At 41.5% G+C, this 14,131-nt stretch overlaps 1 protein-coding gene across 2 annotated transcripts in view; it reads left to right on the top strand.

Moving 5' to 3' along the window:
* SYNPR (synaptoporin) overlaps positions 1-14,131 on the top strand; it is a 177,424-nt gene that overhangs the window by 147,503 nt on the left and 15,790 nt on the right. The gene's annotated exons all lie outside the window — the stretch shown is intronic.

The raw sequence follows: 14,131 nt of genomic DNA, 5'->3' as shown, positions 1-14,131 counted from the left end.
GTGGTTGTGGCAAATTGCATGCAAAGGACTCTGATGACGCTAACTAGGTCCTGTTGTGATTGCAGTTATTCCCCCCCTCTTAGCAACGTATTTTGGTGCATGGAAAGTCTGGTTCTTCTGGTAATGCAAAAGCTCATGGAAGGGGGGAGGGAGGTTTTCCAGCAGGATGAATGGAGGGGGAGTTGTCCAACATCCAACAACCAATAAATTGTAGAGGGAGGTACAAAAGAGATCAATGGGCAGAGGCGATGACGAAAACAACAAGGTGAACCTCAGTGGGATAACAGCAACGCTACAGGAGAGGTGTAAAGAGGCTTGGGATATACAAGCACACAGGTGTAAGTTTGCAAGCTTTCATATGCTGTGGAAACGAAATGAGATAATTCAAGGGAAATCCAGGACAAATGTGTAGGTGTGATGAAGCTTACACACAGCACACACACACACAAAACCCAACCACCAAAAATCAGGTCTGAAAATCATGAGTGGACAACACAGAAAACAGTAGAATACAATTTGCTGACAATACTGTTGTCTGGATGGTTCATAAAAAGTGAATGAATTATGTATGGCAATTCTAGAGAAAAGGGACAGTAATGCTGCAGAAGTAAACCTTGCTCCATATAGATCAAGGAACCTCTCTTTACTCAGGGGACAAAGGACCAGTTCATATGACAGCTCTGAATGACCACCTGTGTTTTTTTCTCCATCCCAGATTACCCCATCAAAAATGTCCATTGTAAGCACCGACCATAATTCAGATGCCACCACACAATATATGTTTTGAAGTTTTGAGACAGTATGCCAACTTGTGGGGAGGGGAAGCTATCCTGAGCAAGGGAATCATCCAGTGACAATCTTTCCTGTGCCAATGCAACTGCATTCTTAGGTCTTCCTTCCAATAACTCTGCTTAAGTATTATTCTTCATTTGGGAACCTGCCACCTTTTTGTTATGCAGAACTACTGATATTCTGGGAAGACAAATCACTGACTTTTGAAATGGGTGTATGTCAGAAAACTGCAAACTTATGTACTACAGTAAGAGTTTGTAAGGTGGAGACGATCTGCTGGGCCAAGAAAGGAACTGATAAATCCAAGTAGGGAGGCCCAGGGAGGGCTCTGAAATACAAAGAGAATGTTCACACACATGCTGCAAATTATAGGAACCTATCACTTGTAATCTAAGGGTAAATACAGATAGACATTCTGAAATTTGGTGGGAGTGGTTTTGACACCTGTTCAGGGTTCTGAGGGTCAATCTATGCATTACATTAATTGTGTAGTATGTAGCCAAGGATTATATATTTTTTACTCTTGAGTAAGTGTGCACAGCTCTAATTCAAATCATGACCCCTGCACACTGGGAGGGGAAGATTAATTTCCCCCCACTGTTTACTTCCCAAAATTCACCGCAATGGTTAAAAAAAGAGAGAAAAGGCCTCTATTGATGCCTCCCATGTGGGGGCAGTAGTTGGAGAAGCCTCCTTTCTGCTCATGAATGTAACACTAACCTATGATTTAGCATTATGTGCAAAACTAGCCTATGTCTGTCTTCACTCTCAAGTTGCTCTTTAAAAACATTCGCTTTCCAAAAGATTCAGAGGGCTCAGTTTCATAAAGTCTGAGATAGACTGTCCCATAAAACACCTTACTTAAACTAATGATATGGCCAATGCATTTCATAAGCCTGCTTTGTATGATAAATGCCGACAGAAATGAGGATAAATGTGCAGTGCCAAAAGTTAACAATGAAATATTTTTAATGAAAACACCTACAGTTAACAAGACATAGGGCTTCTTTACATTGAAACAAGCATCCTGCTTCCTTACCAGGGCTTCTTCTTCCAGAATCTTTGCAGGATTATGATCAGCACAATACACATGCTCTCTCCCCGCCCCCATTTGCTTTGTGTGGCTTCTTCTTCCAGAGTCTTTACAGAATTATGATCAACACAATACACACACTAAACCTCCCTTTATTTATGTATTTATTTTTGGTGTGGCCTTTTACTTGTTAGACAAGCTCCATAGGGTTCCATTTATACAGCTAGTAAAGGGTGCTGCAATATTATGCAATTCCAAAACTATTATTGCATTTTCAGCAAGTAGAAAATGGCAAAATAAAAATGGCAGGAGAGGCACCGAAAGTTGACGATGACATGAAAAGGACTCTCAAACTTCCATGAGTGACCATGAGTGCATGATAAAAGCCTTGTGTGAAGCCATTATGCCTTCATGAGCAATACAAAATGGGGAGTGTGGAGAGAGTGATCTGCTCTCTTGCTCCCCTTCTAAACTGCCACATGATCCACCTATAAAAAGTCCCCAAATCTGCAAGTGGCATTCAAAGCCACCTATTTCTTTCCAAATTATATTCAAAGAAATATTTTTAAAGAAGGTGCCACAATCTCTCTGTAAAATGTCAGTTTCCATCAGACATCATTTGCTGTTTTGCTTGTGAATTCTGTTTATGCTTTTATTGATAGTAATGATGTTCAATAAATGGATCCAAACAGCTGGCAAACTCATGAATTGCCCTTCATTTCTGCGATCTTTATGACATACTTGTACATCGCAGAGTTGTACTGTCTTTCATTACAAGTGTTAGCTTTTCTTTTCTTTTTTTGCTAACTTTGCTGTTCTCTTTGGCTTTCATCTCTTGCTTTTTTAATATTCATGAAGGAGGCTCAGAAAATTGAGTTATGCAAATATATAATTTAATTCCTTCCAAACAGGTCATTTTCATGAACATTCTTTACAGAATAAATTTTGTAGTGGGAGAAGAAGCTTTTAGATAGAAATGTATTTTTAAAAAAATCTCAGTTTATATGTTGTTTTAATTTATACAAATATATAGTTCATAGTTAGCAATTGAGTAGAGTTTATTTTAAACCAATATTCCTGGTCCATACTTAATGACAAATTAAGAATACTGGTTTTGGGGGTGACAAGTGACTCAGAATTAATTTATATATTAAAAAAATTAACATACCACTTTCACACACACAGTCTAATAGCTGAGCAATAGTTCAATATTGTTGAATGCTCCCTTTTATGCCTCCCATTATATGATCTTTTTTAACTTCTGAAAATCTGGAATATTTTTAATCATTTTATAACCTTTGAGCAGTGAGCCAGTAACAATATCTAATTTCAGTGTGCTGAAATCAGAGCACTTAGAGCCGATAGTTTTGGAGACTTCAAAGACAGCAGCCAGTGTTTGTCTCAGAGTTGTTGTTATTTGAGTTTACTTGCTTTGGGGGAGTAATGGGTAAAATCACTATTTTTCTGCAATCCTGTATTTTGATATCTTGTTTGTCTCTCTACAATCCCACTAAGAAATTATACAGAGCTGATTTTGTCTTTGCAAAGGTAGATAGACAGGTAAAGATTTAGATATAGGCCATGGCTAGACCAGGCCTATATCCTGGGATCATCCCTGTACATCCAAATGACACACAGGAGATCCTGAGAGCAGGCAGGGACAACCCCTCCATTTGCCTGGGATAATTCTTAGGTCTGGCTAAGGCCAGGCCCGGTGCTGCCATAGAGGCAACTCAGGCAGCCGCCTAGAACGCCAAGCAAACAAGGGCGCCAAACAGCATATCCAGAAGTTGCTCTCCTAGAGCGGCTTCCGGGTGTGCTGTTCCAAAGCCTCCGCCCCAGCCTCTGCCCAACCCCAGTGTCCTGGCTCCTTCGAAGCCAGGATGTTGGGGTTGGAGGCGGAGGCTTCATTTTTTTTTCTTTTTTTCTTTAACCAGCTGACCGGCCCGCGGTGGGAGAGCAGCAGCGGCCGGGCAGGGGGCAGCCTCGGCGGCCCCTCAGCAGCAGCAGCGGCGGCTCCTCACGTCCCGGCGGCGTCGGCGGCGTCTGTGAGGGGGTTTGTGGGCCGGCCCGCAGCGGCGGCTTCACCCTACGGCGGCAGCAGGGCCGGCTCTCGCCCGCAACGCGCTCCGGCTCCGCGACCCAGGCGCGCCGCTTTAAAGCCTCTGCCCCGACCCCCTACCCCAGCTTCATGGCTTCAAAGCCAGGAGCAGGAGGGAGTGGGCGGGCGAGCGGGCGGAGGGAGCAGTGAGTGAGCGAGCGGGCGGGTGGGCAGGCGAGTGAGAGGGCGGTAAGTGAGCGAGCGGGGGGGAGGCTTCAGAACGCGCCTGCCTAGGGTGCAATATAGTCTGGCGCCGGCCCTGGCTAAGACCATAATGGATAGTTTCCTTGCAAACAGTGGATGTTAGGGCTGTGCTCCGCTTCTCCTCGGACCGGAGAAGCAGAAGCAGATCGGGGTGCTTCACCTCCGCTTAAGGCAGAGGCGAAGAGGATCAGGAGAGCAGCGGAGCGTCGCTGAGCGGATTGAGGTGAAGGCGGATCTTTCCCCTCGATCTGGAGCTCTGCCCGTGTGGCGATGGCAGCAGACCCAGGTAAGGGGGGTCCGTCGTGTCCCGTCGCCGGCTTCACTAGAGCCCGCAGATCAACCCAGAAATGTAGGCTGCAAGCAGGGTCTACAGTTCCTGGTTGAGCCACGGACTCTAGTGAAGCTGGTGACGGGCTGGGACGGACGCAGGTAAGGGGGAGGAGGATGGGGGCCTTACCTGGCGCTGCCCCCCGCTGCTTCGGAGCTCCAACTCGGAGCCAGAGCTCCGCAGTGGAGCAGAGCGGACCCTAGATGGATCAAGGCGGGGCGGAGCGGGCCCAATCTGCAATTTGCGGAGCTGGAGCAGAGCAGATCAGGGGGTCCGTGCACAGCCCTAGTGGATGTATCGGAGGGCCAGAATATACCACCTTCATATCTGTGACGTTAAGAACTTCTGCCATCCAGAACTTTTGTTTAAGAGACAGGTGAGCTTCTTCATGTAAAGGAAGAAATGCACACACTTTTCCCTTACTGCAGCTGGGAGTGCATAAATCTGTTTTCTATCAGCATTTCTTCACTAGGCTGCCTCTGATTTATGATTACTGGTTGCCAGTGGAAGAGGTGAGGGGGCGAGCCCGAAACAAAAGATGCTGCACAGAGACTGCTGTGCTTGTAGCTGTCATAATGACTGTCAACAGCTGCACTGAAGCAACAGAAATAAGGGGAAACTAGATTGTTGAAACCTGGATCTACCAATATAATTCAGTTCTAGAAGCAGCTATGTGTTTGTGTCGGAAATATATTTTGTACTTTATACAAAAGAAATGTATCTGCTTTGGTTTGAAAAATGTGGCAACAAAATGGTGCCACTTCCAATGGGCATACAGGGAAATATTATAAATAAATAAACTGCAACAGAATTAAACCATATCATGAATGAATTGATAGCTCTTTCAAGAAATAATTAGGTTAAAAAAACTTTTTTTAAATCCTAAAAACCAATGGATGAACAGAACTGCTTCAAGCTTGGCATGGCTAAAGCCCTGCTTAAAAGCTATCATAGTGCCAAGTTTCATCTCTTTACCTTTAAATATGACAGGTGTTTGGTGTTTTTTTTTTTTTAAAAAAAATCTTTTAAAACCTCAAACTTTTTTTAAAAAAAAAATCCTTAAAATCAATGGATAAACAGATCTGCTTCAAACTTGGCATGGCTAAAGCCCTACCTAAGAGCTATCATGTTGCCAAGTTTAATCTCATTATCTTTAAAAATGAGGGTTTTTTTTAAAAAAATTAAAACCTCAAACTTTAAAAAAAAACACCTAAAAATCAACAGATGAACGGATCTGGTTCAAATTGGGAATGGCTAAAGCCCTACCTAAGAGCTATCATGGTGCCAAGTGTTGTATCTTTAGCTTTAACAATAACAGAGCTGTAAGCATTTTTGTTAATACCCATTAAAGTAGAGCTGCCCCTTGGGTGGGGAGGATGGGAAAAATCTGGAATTTTCTTCAATTTTCATAATTCCCCCTTCTCCTGGATTTGTAACCAAAAATCCTGACAAATCCTGGTTTTTCCTGTCATGTGGCCACCCTATCACAGCTCATCAAGTGCTTTTCAATCTGTATCTTGCTTATCTTCAAAATAACCCTGGGAAGAAGTAGCTCATCATTATTCCAATTTTAGTTGGGTTGCAACATTTAGACTGCAATCCTACATTCATTTACTTGGAAGTAAGCCCCAGTGAACTTCTAAGCAGACACACTGGATTGTGTTGTTAATTGATTATACAGAGTAGAAAAGTGCCCTCACTTAATTTAGCAGATTTATTTTGAATTATTGTGATCATCTTAAGGGACACTCCCAACACCATGATGGCTGTCACCACATAGGAGGAAGGAATGACTAAGATTATTTCTTCTACAACTTATGTGTGGGCTTCACCTAAAAACAAAGCAAGTATGTTTCTTGCTTCAGAACTATTGTTCTTATACAGATGCATATTTATTCAAACATAATTAACCAACTAAAACTTCTATGATTAATTTACTAAGGTTTCTTCAAAGCAGGCAAATGCCCTGAATTTGAAGATATTTTGCTCAGTCAAAATCTTCCAAAGAATTATAGTGAGATCTGAACACAGAACAATGGCCAGCACCATCCACTGGGCCACACTGGTCTCTTCTGTTGGTGAATCATCCATTTGTAGACTGGCATGCCAGTCTACACTTTTATCTCTCCCACCTATTCATACAGTCCTAAATTTTGTCTACTGAAATCCATCTACTGAGCACTCTGTGCATCTGTGTTCAATAATGCATCTACAGTGGGAGATCTGAAGCTCTGCTCACTAATTATAAAATCTGTCCCACCAGGATGGCCAGTGAGGAATAGGTCAATGCTTTTATGATCATCTTCCACAATGCAGCACCACATCACATTCCCGGCAGTGCCTTTTTCTACGTAATATGGGGGCTTTTGTGAATAGATTTGCCTAAGCAGGCCTCTTTAGTTGTGTTGCTTTTTTAAATTGTTCTAGTTCAGGTTGGAAATGAAACAAGCAAAGAGATTAATGTTGCATCCTGCGGTGAAGAAGTTTCCTTCAGGGTGCTCAAAACTCTTGCTGTGACATTTTCAAGAGCTTAAGTCCCCTTTCATATTTAATGTGACCTAATAACGGAAAGCAAGCTCAAGGCTCTTTGTTAGAAAGACAAAAATGCAGGCATTTGTTGAAGGTGCTTTCATTTAATACTGATCTCTGAGATCAGGTTATTATTAAGGCCACCCCACCCGCCCCCAAAATCCACCATAACTTTGCACCTTCAATTTGAAACTGCGAAGTTGGATCTCCCTTTCATCAGTATTTTAGGAGGATGAGATAACAAAGATAGGAAAAGTTTACTCATTGTGCCAGGGAGAGATAGTGCATCCCTGTGTTGCCTGCCTACTTAACACAGAGATGGTTCCCTCCTTTCCTGTACTATACCTTGCTGCACAATGCTGAGAAAAATAGTCAGGGAAACCTACAATGCCTAGAAAAAGAGATTATCTTCCTTTGCTGTGCTTCAGCTTTTCTTCTGTAGCTGTGAAGTTTATGAATAGTCACAGAAGAATTAAATGATAGGCAACTTTATGTGGGGTGTGTGTGGCATTTTACACCCCCAAATATCAGTTTGACAGTAGTTCAGGACAGCCTGAATTATTATGGTGTTATCAACATACATTATTTATTATTTATTTATTTACAATATTTATATACCATTCCCCATTGAAAATTTCGGAGTGGTGTACAAGATAAAATGAAATAAAAACGGAATAAAACACTGAAAACAGATCTTAAAAGAAGCAAATACAGTGACTCCTGGCTGGACATTAAGGAAAGGCTTCCTGGAATAATGATGATTTCAGGAGGCGCTGAAAGGAGGACAAAGTTAGCACCTGCCTGGCCTCCAGAAGCAGGGAATTCCACAGGAGGGAGTCACCACGCTGAAGGCTCTTTCCCAGGTGGACTCCAATCGGAGGATGGATCTATGTGGGACCACCAGGAGCAGGCCCTCGGATGACCTCAGTGACCGGGCAGGTTGGTAGGGGAGAAGGCGCTCTCTCTACAGGCATACCCCATAGCATTTTACCCTTTGTATGATGATCTTCTCTCCCAAGTCTGTGTTCAAAGACAACAGATTGACATCCAAGCTATGTGTAATAGATGGGTAGAGGGAACCTGGGAGAATAGCCTTGTTAAAGAGAGAAAAAACCCAACCCCAAAATGCACAAAGATATCATGGGCTTTCTAAATACAATAACAACTAAATTCATTAAACTGATTAAAATGATAACATATACTAACTTTTCATAGAGTAGATGTTCACCACGAATGATCTTCCAAAGCTTTGAAATACTTAGACAAATCATGAGTTCTCCACAAAGGTTTAGAAAGACTCAGCTAATTCCAAATTGAGATGAGCACATCACCCATCACCAATTCCCGGAGGATGTAAGTAATCAGCCCTTCAGAATATTGGCTCTGGTTGGGTTACCTAAAATACATTTCTCCATTGTTTAGAAGTCTTTCATTTAGCTCAGCACAATGATGGATAGGGTATGTAAATGATGATTCAATCGACATTTCTGACGGATGTTTCTTTCTAGCTCAAAAAATTGACGGAACTTTTTAATTGGGAGGCAATAGGGTTCCATGTTACAAATCAGCTTTTCTTAACTTGCTGGGGGTGGGGGTGGGGAATGCCAATAATGGGAAATGATATACTGAAACTTATCAATTATACACATTCCATTTCCCAACATTCCCCAAGCTGCCTCTAATAGTTTCCATTTCCATTCTTTAGAATCTTAAAAGCCTTTGCACTCTGAGAATATTGTGGATTCCAGATCATAAACTTAGTTTGTGAACAGTCAGGCTGTTAGTATAGAAATGCAATAAATAAATAAATATCCTTCTCACTTGACATGCTACGTGCAAACGTTCAAATATGCAGTATCCCACCTGAAATGGTAATGTAAAGCAAAAACAATATCATATCATTCTACTGATTCTGTTTCTTTATTCTGGCCTAGTTCTTTCTGATGTGGTAACGCTGTGCTTTATTAAGTAAGGCCAGATCTACACCTTGTGTAAAATCATTACAAATGTGGAATTAAAAAGCAGTATAATAATATAACACTATGAAAGCGGTATATACAACGTGTCATGGACCACAACAGATCAGTGCAGTTCAATACTGCTATAAAGCAGTAGTAGAGATCTAGCCAAAGTCAGAGTGCAGGTGGGGTCTTACATAGTTCAATGCTCCTCCACGTCCCCTCCAAATCGCTCAACCAAGAAAACATCATTGGAAACAGCTATATGCTAGCCTTCTACCTGCATGCGAGTTTAATATATGTCCAGGGAACATTTTTTGTGTGGAAGATTATTTCGCAAGTCCCCACCTTCCTTCTGAAGCAGTATAGCTCAGGCACACGTTTACCACCTCAGTAAGAACTGGGCTTCTGACGTGCTAGATTGGAATGGCCCCATGTAGCTCAACATTCTGGGCTGGTGCACATGATCACAGGGTGGTTAACAAGGTTATTAACAGGGACTGGCTGGCGAGATCACATCACGCCAGTCCTTTTCCAGCTTCATTGGCTGCCAGTCCAGGTCCGGGCCCAATTCAAAGTGCTGGTATTGACATTTAAAGCCCTAAACGGTTTGGGGCCAGGTTATCTGAAGGAACGCCTCCTCCCATATGTACCTACCCGGCCCTTAAGATCATCTACAGGGGCCCTTCTCCGTGAGCCCCTGCCAAAGGAAGTGAGGCAGGTGGCTACTAGGAGGAGGGCTTTCTCCGCTGTGGCACCCCGGTTGTGGAACGAGCTCCCCAGAGAGGTCCGCCTGGCGCCTACACTGTACTGCTTTCGTCGCCAGCTGAAGACCTTTTTATTCACTCAGTATTTTAACACTTAATTTTAACTTAAATTTAAATTTTACTGTTTTAACTCTATTTTAATCTTATATCAACTTTGCTGTGTGGTTTTATCCTGGTTGCGCTTTTTATACTGTATTTCGTAATTGTGTTTTAACCTGTTGGGTGTTTTACTGTGGTTTTAATTTTTGTGAACCGCCCAGAGAGCTTCGGCTATTGGGCGGTATAAAAATGTAATAAATAAATAAATAAATAAATAAACAAGCCATTGTGGCTTGTTAACAATTCTTTACATGCCAGTTGCATGCCGGCTGATTTGTATAATTATCCTCACTGGGCATAGCTTGCCATATCCTCCAAACCTGGTGAAGGTGGTTTGTTTGGGTGGGTAACAAACCACCCAGAAACCATGGCCTATTGTAGGGTTGTGTTTACCACCTCAACAAGCCACCCTTGCCAGGTTCAGGTGATACGAGAAGCCACAGCGGTGGGAGGCTTGAAGCAGCCACAGTGGGCTGTGGTGATCATATGAACCAGGTCTATGAGTACCTAGGCTTCTTTACTCAGACGAACATCCTACTGAATTCAATAGAACTTACTCCCAGGTAAGTGTGCACAGGGTTGCAGCCTTATGATAACAACCTACTGGAATCCGCAAAGAAGGTAATAAAACAGCACAAGATGGCAGCTATTTCTTCCTTGTAGTTTGTTCCCAGCTTTTCTTTTCTTTTTTTAGGGTATCATTTATGCTTGCCACTAGACCATGTGCAAAGAACAGGTTAAACATCGTTTTGTTGGTCTTAAACCCAATATTTAGAAATGGATGGTTTACTGACATTTATGTTTTTAGGGCGATTAACTCTCTTCTCACGACTCGTGATTTTATGAGCTTTCATTGTGCCCATGTTGGTCATGTTTTCTTCTACATTTAGTTTAAGTAAGCTTTTTAGATTGTGAGCCTGTGGCCAGAATCTGTTCATTTTACTTTTGTATAGTACTTTGTGTATTTTAAACGGTTACTGTTGTTGTTATCCACATTCTTCTTCTATCACTTTTGAAGTGAGATAGAAAGAATTGCCCAGATCATTTTTCTTATCTTTCTCTCAAATTTTCCTCAGCCATTAGAGTGAGAGCTATAAATACCAGAAATCAGAATACCAGAAAAAAAAACCCATTCATTCTCTTCAAATACCATGGGAGGCAACTGCTGCTGGAATGAGAGAGAAAGAGATGAAATAATACTTTAGAAATCACACTTAACCTTCTCAGGCAGAGAATATGGCTTCTAGAAAAGGTATGAGGAACCTGCGGGCCCCCAGATAGTGAACAATTACAAGTCATATCAGTCCGCACACGCAGCAACGTGGGGGTAGGAATGCATTAACAGAATCCTAAGAAGCTAGAATGGGCTATGTCACTTCAGATTAAATGTGGGAGGGTCACATTTTTAATGCTCCATACGTTAGAAATAAAAATATTCTCATATATTCTCACTGCAAGTAGAAAATTGCAACGCCAGGGGTTGTCTAAATATACAGAAAGCCACAGTGTGGGTGCATGGTGGCTCTGCATCGATTATACGATGCAGCAGCCACTGCGCACCCATCCCGGGGCTTTCCGGAGAAGCTGCAAAGGAAAAAAGTCAGGGACTTAACCCGTCTTTTTTCTCTGGAACAAGGCAAGTATTGTGTATCTGCTGTCTAGCCTCATTCCAGAGTTGCTACCCACCGAGGCAGAGAACAGGGTATGTGTGGGAGAGACTAGTGGCTGCCCGGCGTCTGTACTACTTGCTGCCACACCATACCAGAGATACCACAAGGTTTGGGGGTGGAGCAGCACCAGCTTGGTACTGGGAAGACATTCCCCAGGAAACAAGGTGAGTTAGGGCCTTTTCCCCTGATGTGCTTGTGTGTGAGAGAGTTTATTTGCAGGGAACTTCCTGCAAGAATTACAATGGAGAGCATTAAAAAAATATGGCATTATCCCTACTTGCAGTCTGAAATTGCACAGCTCACCCCGGCACCTAAGAACTCTACTATTATTATTATTATTACTATTATTATTATTATTATTACTATTATTATTATTATTATTACTACCTCATTCTGCTATGCGTGTTGACCAGGCCATTGTTTGGAGCAAGAAAGGATTTTATGTTTCCACACAACCTGGTTTCTTTAACAGTACGAAGAAAGTAATGTGCTATTTCTAAATGAATCACTGCTTATTTATATAGGAATGGATTTTACAGGCTGTATTTGCATTCACCTTCATAACAATCTTGAATTGAAGGGCACAATTATTCCCATTTAAAGAAAGGGAGTGAGAGATAGTAGTTGTGGAAGAGTTATGGCTGGCAGAAAGCTGTTATGATACCTCTTTCCAGGCCAAAGAACTGTAATTGAGTTAATGGTATATTGTAAATAGTGATGGTCAAATGTACCTCAAATGAATTAATTATTTTCTTGGAAAGTAACAAATTCATCTGTGCAATCTCAGTTGAGAGTTCTTGTTTAATTAGCAAGCTTATTCTGTGTATATGGTTTTGGGTTTTTTAATACTATTTTTATTGATTTTCAAGAAAGGACAAATACAATAAACGCACAGAGTAAAAGAAAACACTCAACAACAATATAAATGTTCCCACGGCACCACTATAAAAAAGCATGGGTGTTCATTCCTTCAATAAGCACTTGATACAGAAAAAGATGCAGGTTAAGGTTTTTTGCACATGCATGTTATCAAACTGCATCTTGGGAGTTGTAGTTCACAATCATGTAATGCATCATGGAGTCATGCATCACCATGTTATGTACCCCTTCCAGATTGGTTGTTTCCCCATGGCCTTTTTACATAATGTTCACTCACTGTTGCCAATCAATATATGGAAGAGATACGATAACATCATCACATTTCCTCCTGAAAGAAAAGGCTTAAACCAATGTCATGGTTTAGATGCAGACTTCACATGCTCTGAAGCTTGTAATCGATTCCAAAATTAATAACGGATTAGTAAAAAAGCTATTCAAGCTTGCTACAATAGAATTAGGAACACCTGAGTTTTGACCAATGGACCAACTAATTATGAAATTCAGTGGCATTACAAATTATAATGTATTATAATGATAGCTATTGTATTTTTTGTGAACTGCTTTGAGCACAATATATTCTGGAAAATGTAGTATAGTGATAAATTAACTATTACTACCACGATTATTTTGTGAACTTCTTCACAATGCTACTGGTATTACTTTTGCATTTAGTTATCCATTTTAGCAATTGGATAGTTGAACAGATGTGAGTGAATTTTTATTATTTATTTACAATATTTATATAATGCTCCCTATTCAACATTTCAGAGCAGTGTACAAGATCAAATCAAATAAAAAGAGAATCAAACACTTTAAAATAAATTTTAAAAGAAGCAAAAAGTACAATGAAACGTGGCAGGTCATTCAAGAAAGGCTTCCTGGAATAATAACGTTTTCAGGAGGTGCCGAAAGGAATACAAAGTTGGTGCTTGCCTGATCTCCAGAGGCAGGGAATTCCATAGGAGGGGGGCTACCGCACAGAAGGCTCTTCCGCTGGTGGACTCCAATCGGAGGATGGATCTATGTGGAACCTCCAGGAGTCACATCATTCATTGCAATTCATTACTGTGTAGGGTGACCATATGGAAAGAAGGACAGGGCTCCTGTATCTTTAACAATGGTAAAGAAAAGAGAATTTCAGTAGGTGTTATTTGTATGCATGCAGCACCTGGTGAAATTCCCTCATCATCACAACAGTTAAAGCTGCAGCAGCCCTGCCTAGTGTGCCCAGGTAGTGCTAGGATTGCACCCTTAATAAATAAAAAATGAATAAATAAAATCTTGCTTTTTTGCTCTCGCTCTCTGTCTTTAAGTTCAGAGGTGGGAGCATTAATTGTTTATGCATCCTCCCACAGCCTGGCAAGTCATTAATTTTGATGACTATGTTAATAACATGGTAGGGTGTTATTGTTGTGTTTTTAAAAAATCCCTTCCACAACACTCATAGTAGGTGAGGAAGAGCTTGTTGCTGAGAGCTAGTCTTTGGCCAAACTAGTTTGATATAGCCCAGGGCTACATGCAGTCTGTGGAAAAGCCTGCTACTAAAATTAACATTTGTCTAGTTCAGGTAAACCAAAACAACATCTGCCCAGCTAAGATAAAACCCAGATTTGCCTGTGGTTAGCAAAGCAGTTTACAGCTGAAAACTAGCATTTCCATCCCAGACATTGGGCTCCATCACAACAGCATTATAGCCTGCTGTGTCAACATGGGTTGTGTGCAAAGGACTCAGATAATGTTGCCCATGTCCTGCTCTGACATCACTCCCCCA

This window comes from Elgaria multicarinata, chromosome 3 (genome assembly GCF_023053635.1).
Source record: "Elgaria multicarinata webbii isolate HBS135686 ecotype San Diego chromosome 3, rElgMul1.1.pri, whole genome shotgun sequence".
NCBI lineage: Eukaryota > Metazoa > Chordata > Lepidosauria > Squamata > Anguidae > Elgaria > Elgaria multicarinata.
Note: the sequence above shows the minus strand (reverse complement) of the source record. Positions and strands in the feature narration are given on the sequence as shown.